We start from the raw sequence: 8,300 nt of genomic DNA, 5'->3' as shown, positions 1-8,300 counted from the left end.
AATAAATGCAAGGATCCTTGCTTTCTTGCTCTCAGTTAGCTTTCTTCTTTCTTTCACTATTTATTTATCCTGCCTACAGAATGACACTGCCCAGAGTGTGCTAGGTCTTCCTACATCAATCAACAGTCAAGATAACCCCCCATAGACATGACTACAGGCCAACCTGATCTAGAAAATCCGTCACCAAGACTCTTCCCAGGTGATTCTGCATTGGACATTTTGATAAAGCTAAACAACAGCACAAGTACCACAGAGATGGACACGTAGTAAAGAGCACCTACAGCTCTTGCATAGGACCGAGGCTCAGTTCCCAGCAGCAAGTGACTTAAAGCCATCTGCAACTCCAGTCCAGGGGCGGGGTCTTCTGCAGGTACCAGGCATGCACAGGGTACAAGAAGATACATGCAAGCAAAACACCCATACACACAAAATAAAAAGTCATTATTATTTTTTAAAATTTTGATGTTTTGAGGCAGAGTCTCTGGCTGTCCTGGAACAGAATATAAAGTTTTCAAGGAAACATTGGCCCCGACTTCTCTTTCCTGCGGGGTTCTCTGACTGGGCTATCAGTGTGGTGTTGGCTTATAAAGTGAGTTTGGAAGTACTTGCACTGTTAGTTTGGAAAAAAATTAAAGAAGAATTGATTGTTAATCTCTGATTTTTGAGTAAAGTTCACCCAGGAGACCTTCTGGTTCATGGTAAAGCAATGATGTCCAACACATCTGACCCACTAAAGGGGTTGTTTGGGGACTGGAGATGTCCTGGTGGGCATCTTGTTCTACAAGCTTTATGGCCTGAATTTGGATTCCCGAGCATCCACATAGAAAGCCAGGTGTGGTTGAAATGGTTGTAATCCTACTCTTGCAAGGTGAAAATGACTCTAGAAGCCCCTCAGTGTGTGTGTGTCTGTGTGTGCGTCTGTGTGTATGTGTTGTGTGTATCTCTGTGTGTCTTTGTGTGTCTGTGTGTGTGATTCCCTGGCTGGCTAGCTAGCTTGGCCCAAATAGCAAGTTCCAGTCCAATGACAAACACTGTCTCACGAGAGCAAGGTGGAAAACAAGAGTAGACAACACCTCACATTGTGCTGTGGCTTTGTGGCTTCCACATGTGCACAGTGCATGCATACACAAACAACACATGCACAGACACACATAGAGACACACACAACACAGACACACACAACAGGCTCAACCTGGACTAAGGAGGATTGCCATTGGTTATATAAAAGTCAGCATTCCTCAGAAACTTGTGAAGCCCTTTCCCCTCTACCAAATGGAGCTATTTTATCTTTGGCAGAAGGGACAAATGCCTACCCCTGGTGCCTATTAGCATACCAAAGCATATGCTGGCCTCCAGGCTCCCTCAGCTTCACAAATACCTCTTACACTTTCCAAAGTCCTTGCTAGCCTGAAGGAACATGGCCCCATTCCTGGCTTCTTCAGGAGTGCCAAGTCTGATTATGACATAAACAAACAAATTTTTAAAAAAGCAACCAGAGAGAAGGTATAACGGGCCATGAGCAGAATAATCCCCCCAAGGCCCTTGGAAACAAAGATCTTGGTGATGTAGCCACACTGGGCTTGCACGTTTTCCCAACTCCTCAGGCTGTGAACAAAACCAGGCAGCCCTATCCCCTCCCCTAAACTCCATCCAGCTTATGGGCTTCCCTTCTCCCAGCAACTCAGTCTCCTTATAACCCCGCTATTTCAGCCATGCCTACTAGTGCACGCACGCTCTCTCTCTCTCTCTCTCTCTCTCTCTCCCCTCTCTCTCTCTCTCTCTCTCTCTCTCTCTCTCTCTCTCTCTCTCCCCCCTCTCCCTCTCCCTCTCTCTTTCTCTCTCCCCCTCCCTCTCCCTCTCTCTCTCTCTCCCTCTCTCTCTCCCTCCTACAATAAAATTGTAGCATACATAGAACAGTCACTTCATCAGTTTAGGCAGATACAACCTAAAATCCCCTGGGAAGAGAGCCTTAGTGAGAGGTCCTCTGTACGTGGTTGGCCTTGTGGGCAAGTGGGGTTAGCTTGATCGCTAATTGATGTGGGAAGAGCCAGGCAACTGTGGGTGGCATCGTTCCCTAGGCACAGCGTTCTGAATGATGAAAACAATAAGCTGAGCACAGCAAGCGAGTGAGCACGCAGGCACGCAGTCCCTTCTTTCTGCTCACGTCTTTGGATGTGCTAGGACCAGCTGCTTCAAGCCCCCGCTGCTGTGGCTTCGCTTCAGTGTGAACCGTAACTAGAACTGGAAGCTGAAACAAACGCTCGGTTTCTTGCCTAGTTGTTCCGTCCGCGTATTTCATCACAGCAACAGAAATGAAACTAAAACAATTCTTAAACTCCATTTTTCAGGTTCTAAGGATGGCTACTTTGTTTTCTGTTGAGCTAATGAGGATCAAAGTCCAGGTCTCAGCTCAGCACTTTCTGTCCCGACTGAATCTGACCCAGAGCTGCGGCTGGAATCTGAAGTGCCTCCCTGAAAGCTAGAAGATTGGTGGTTCAGCTGCCAGACAACAAACTTTGGGGCACAATGGGGCCTTCAGGGCTCTGACCTCATCAGTATTTGAATCTCCTGATGGGCTCTACAAGGGGTTTGTCATATTCCTGAGATATGCAACCATCAGGGTGGAGTCCTCAGTCCAGATGACAGTCTTCTCCAGGTGACAGTCTTCTCCAGGGTGACATCTTCAACTCCCTGCTCGGGGATGGGGCACTCAGAACATCCTTGTCCAGGCAGTGCTTTTTTTGCATGTGACAATACTCCCCTCTACTGGAGTTCCTGGATTTTGCTACAAATTTGTATTAAGTAAAAATCTAATCTAGGCTTTTAAGCATTCTTATATGTAACAATGTGGCAGAATGGTGTTAGGATTTTTTGTTTTATTTTTTCCTGTTTGGTTAACAGATGTATGTGTTCCATGTCATCTGCTAAATGCTGTTTGGCGATATCCAAACACCGCCACCATCTTCATGAGACCATCTGTGCCCACTCACAAAGGGTCATCACAACTGAGTTTACTGACCATTGACACTTCCTCATGGAAGGGGGGGCGGGGGACAGGAGAGTCATGGGACCCTCACCTGCGAATCCAGACATTCCTCCCAAACAGTTTTACTCAATTCTGCCATGACTGCATGTGACTTCAAGGTCTCAAGGAGGCCCTAGAGTATCTAAGCTGGGAAAGACTGGAGGATGGGGCTCCATCTACACAGCCGTGGGCGAGTCGTCATCCACGGTGGGTCCAGACCTTCCAGCGTGGCTGCTTTAAGGTTACCTACACTCCTGCCTGTAACTGCTCACCCACTGTGTGTAAGTAAACCTAATGAATTCATTATCTACCCCACGTGAACTTTGGTGGGATCAAACTGCGGTTTGTAGGTTTGTCATTGAAACTGGAGGAGACTAGCTGTTACCTAGTCTCCCCCAGGGTGAATATTCTCACAACAATAGGACAATTAACACACATGCATTTCCTTAACCTCAGTTACCAATGTCACAAAGGACAACCAGTCTTTCCCCATCGCCCTCCACCTTATATATGTGGCTCTCATGTAGTGCTCTCACGTGAGCCCAGAGCTCACCCATACAGCTGGCTAGCCAGCTTACTTGCTCTGGGGTCCCATCTCTGCATCACAAGGCCTAGAATTATAAGGAGTGGCCATGCCCACCCAGCATTTGTGTGAGCTGTGGGGATCAGAACTGTGGACCTAAGGCTGGGGAGGTGGGGTGGTGGGCAAAGCTCTTACCACGTGAGCCTTAGGTCCACAGGCTGCACTGCCAGTCACACCGAACTCCGTTTCCTACCGCTAGAAACCAATCCTCCTTCACTGCCTCCCCCTCCTAGAGGTCAGGGATTCGAGGACAAGCCGGTAGAGGAAGATGATGTCATTGGAAAGCTAGAAAACCAAAGAGAGGCAGGCTGGCACTAGCAGAAACTATCTAGCCTCAGGGTTCCTGGTTCAAGGTCTACATATGAGAGTGTGGGGGGCTGGGGTAAGGGGGGCCGGGGTAGGGGTCGGTACTTTGCTGACGCACTGGTTGCTGCTTCTGTAAGTCGCTGGATGCTCTGTGTTCCGTGGGTGGAGGGAAACGTTCCTGGTGAGAAAAGTCTTACGACATACATCTTCTTAGTTCCTCTTCTGCCAGAAACGGTTGATTCTCAAGTCATGAAGAAGCAAAAGGCGGCCAGGGTAGGGGTGGTGCACGCCTTTAATCTCAGAACAGAGGCAGGCTCATCTCTGAGTTAGAGGCCAGCCTGGTCTACAGAGCGAGTTCCAGGACATCTAGGGCTGTTGCACAGAAAAACCCTGTCTCAAAAAGTCAAAAGAGTTGTCAAAGGCAGGAGGCTAGAGAGATGCCTCAGCATAGTTACCAGGGAGTCTGCATGGGACTGACCTAGGCCCTCTGTGTCTATGTGACAGTCAGTCGTGTAACTTGGACTTCTTATGGGCTCCTAACAGTGGGAGCAGGGGCGGCCTCTGACTCTGCTGTTTGGGGCACCCTTTCCTCTTACGGGGTTGCCTTGTCCAGCCCTAATAAGAGAGGAGGTGCCTAGTCTCACTACAACTTGATATACCAGGGCTGGATGATATCCATGGGAGGCCTGCCCTTTTCTGAAGAGAAACAGAGAAGGACTGAATGGGGGGTTACAGTGGTGGAAAGGGCTGGGAGGAGAGGAGGGAGGAAAAACTGTCGGTGGGATGTACAAACAATACACATACACACATACATATACACGTACACACATACATACAAACATACATAGCACTTGCTGCTTTTGTAGAGGACCTAAGTTCAACCCACCTGTTACTAAACATACATAGCACTTGCTGCTTTTGTAGAGGACCTAAGTTCAACCCACCTGTTATTAAACATACATAGCACTTGCTGCTTTTGTAGAGGACCTAAGTTCAACCCACCTGTTACTAAACATACATAGCACTTGCTGCTTTTGTAGAGGACCTAAGTTCAACCCACCTGTTATTAAACATACATAGCACTTGCTGCTTTTGTAGAGGACCTAAGTTCAACCCACCTGTTACTGTAGCTCCAGAGGATCTGACACCTTCTTCTGGCCTCTGGGGTCACTTCAGCAAAGCCAGCCGGTTTAAGGTTTTTCTCAATAACATAGCCTTTTTGCACACTAAGTACCTGTTGGGAGCAGTAAACCCCCAGATCCTGAATTTCTTGTAAACAACTTGTTTTCCTCTGCTCTGAGACAGCCTGCAGCTGCTCTGAGCACGAGACCCTCGGGAGTTCCTGATGGCAGGGGAGTGGTTTCTGGTGGGTTTGGCTGGGAAGTGGCTATCTCTATATAAGCTGCCCCTGAACACAATAAAGGGGCATTCTTGGGACATTCCTGTTTCAAGCATTCTGGCTTCAAGGATGACCTGTGTCTCTGTCTGTGTGTCTGCCTGTGTTTCAATCTCCAGCCCCTTGCCTGGTTCACGAACTGTATGGTAGTGCATAGAGCGCAGACAGGCATGGTGCACTACAAGTACCCACATTTCTGGCCTCTTTCTTGGCTTTCAAATGCATCCTACTGCCATCTGCTCACAGTTTTAATTACTGTACTTTCATCATTTTGTTTTGTTTTGTTTCCAGATCCTCAGACACGCTGGGCAGGTGCTTTACCACTAAGCTACAACCCCCACCTTCTTTTGGTTTATTATTATTTGGAGACAGGGCCTTACTAAATTGCCCAAACTGGTCTTGACCTCTTTCTATAGCTCAAGCAGGACTTGAACCGGTAATCCTCCTGGTTCAGCCACTCCAATAGCTTGGATCGCAGGCCTGCACCACCAGGTCTGGCTGACTATCAGTCTGTTGAAGATCCTCTCCCAGCTTCTTCCTGAAGGCATCATCGTTGGTACCCAGCTGGGGAATAAGAAAATATTTCCCAGGGGCAGGAGAGATGGCTCAGCGGTTAAGAGCACTGGCTGCTCTTCCAGAGGTCTTGAGTCCAATTCCCAGCAAACACAGGGTGGCTGACAACCATCTATAATGAGATCTGGTGCCCTCTTCTGGCCTGCAAGCACACATGGAAGGAATGTTGTATACATAATAAATAAACAAAAACAAAAAAAGAAAATATTTCCCTATGCCCTCTAGGAAGAAAACTCTCGAAGCCTCACTTCTTAGAGTAGAATGAAAAGAGATCTTTAAAGTCACAGGATCAAAGGCAGGCTTTGCCTCTCACTCATGCTTTTGCCTTGGTAAGTCAACTGACCCCATCAGGTTCATCTTGTCCACAGGCTGATGTAGCAGATGTGGGAATTAGAGCATGCACTATTCCTGATGTGTCTGATACATATCAGCTCTTCTGTTTCCCTCTGTACCGCAGCACAAACACAAACCCAAGTCTCACTATATAAATCAATGCTCATTTCAGCATGGAAGGCCCCACGTGGAAGAAGCACAGGTTGGAGGGAGGCAGACCTGTGTTCATCCTCCTAATACTCCCTCCCCAGTCTCAGAGCAGCCTACGGGTTCTCACGGCCACCTACCAGCGGGGAACATTCATGAAAGTCCTTCCCTGTATCTCTCTGGGCTTCTGTTCTACCGCCATCATGTGGGAATGACAGTTCTCACTGCGTGTGGTTATTGCGACGTTAAATATGCAAGAACTGTAGAGGGCATGCATCTGGCACATGCAGAGTGGTTCGTGTGTGTAAGAACAGAAAGTGCTCAATTGTTTTGTACATCTGCCTCTTCAGGTCCGCAGAAGTTACTAACTATTGTGACTACAGAAGAAAAGGGCCTGCCCTCTAGCGCCCATGGATCTTTTAGGGCTCCTGTCCCCGTGAGACCCACAGATCCTTCTGTATCCACCTCCTCAGGTCTAAGCCTCATCTTTGGAGCCCACTTGTCCACCTCACACTCCCCTCCCCGGATTTGTTCCCCTCCCTGTACTAAAATCTTTTTTCAAAACTGACAGTCAAATTCTCTATGCTTAGGAGGCACTGTGATGCAAGGAGAGGCAGAAGATGGGCAGGATACAGTGGGAGCTTAGAAGCCAGCTCTGTGTGTTAGACTACAGTGTCTGGTTGTTGGGCCTGGGCCAGTGTGCACCAATGGACAAGTCAGAAAATCACCCTCAGTGGGTGGAGCAGAGAGTGGGCTCCATGGAGTGAACCTGGGTGCAGAGATGGGCTGCAGTGAGATGGGACAGGAACCATAGGAGCAGTGGACCAGAAAGAAATAGAAACCAGTGCCATTTGGATACTGTAGCAAAAGGCAGGACAGGAGTTGTGAGTCACGTACTTGAGCTAGAAGAATAGACCGGATAGCTCTCTTTGTTCCTATTCCATAGTGTCTGCTCTTGACATAAATGTCTTCTCTGAGAGGCCTTTCCTGGCTATCCGATCCATGAGGGCAAACTCTTCCAAAACAGCAGGTCCTCGTGTGCACAGGCCAGCCTCAGGTGCTATGAGGCCAAATGCAGATACAGGCAGAGGAAGAATCGGAGAGCACAGTTTATTGGCAGACTTACCAATAAATGTATTAGTTTTGGGAGATGGCAAAACCAACTGGATCCCACCATATGAGTCAGAAAGAGAGTCACATATACGGGTTAGGGTGAAGTGACTGAACCCTGACTGGGAGGTACGTGACTCATCTTAAGTCCTTATCAAAGAGCACAGATTGGAGCCTGGATCTGCTTAGAAGGCCCTATGCGTCCGTCATTCTCAGGATTTGGTCTACCTACGGTCTGAGGTGAGACCACACACCAAAAACTGGACTGTGTGGATTCTCCCGGACAGTCATGACAGTCCAGATTCGAGATGACTGTGGTGATATCAAGCAGAATCCATACATACAGAGCCTACGCCTGCCTTCTGCCTCCTTTTTTGCAGTTATTTTAATGTGTCTCTCCCTCAGACTGTAACCTGAATGAGAACAGGAGCAGGATCGTTTTAAATGAAAGCCTAGTGTAGAGCCTAGAACATACCAGACAAGTGAGAATGAAGTGAATAAAATGAATGAACGTGGCCCAGCCAAGAGGCTGCTAAGGAGAAGATTCGTAGGCTATCCATCTGCAGCATGACCTGAAGCTTTTCAGGGTGCAGTAGGAAGCATGGGCTGGGTCTCTGGCGGGCAGTCCTCTCCGGGTGGAACCCTCGGCAAGAGCCAGAAGGTACCTAGGCAGGGTCAAACAGAATGTCTTGCCAGAGAATTACCCAGAGTGCTTCGTGTGGGCTTGTGCACTTTCGTGTACACACCTGAGCGGGTGCATGGGCATACACGTGTGGTTGTGGAAGCCAGAGGATGCTTTGGGTGTTCAGCGCCAGTCACCTCATTTT

Source organism: Chionomys nivalis, chromosome 21 (assembly GCF_950005125.1).
Source record: "Chionomys nivalis chromosome 21, mChiNiv1.1, whole genome shotgun sequence".
Classification (NCBI taxonomy): domain Eukaryota; kingdom Metazoa; phylum Chordata; class Mammalia; order Rodentia; family Cricetidae; genus Chionomys; species Chionomys nivalis.
Note: the sequence above shows the minus strand (reverse complement) of the source record.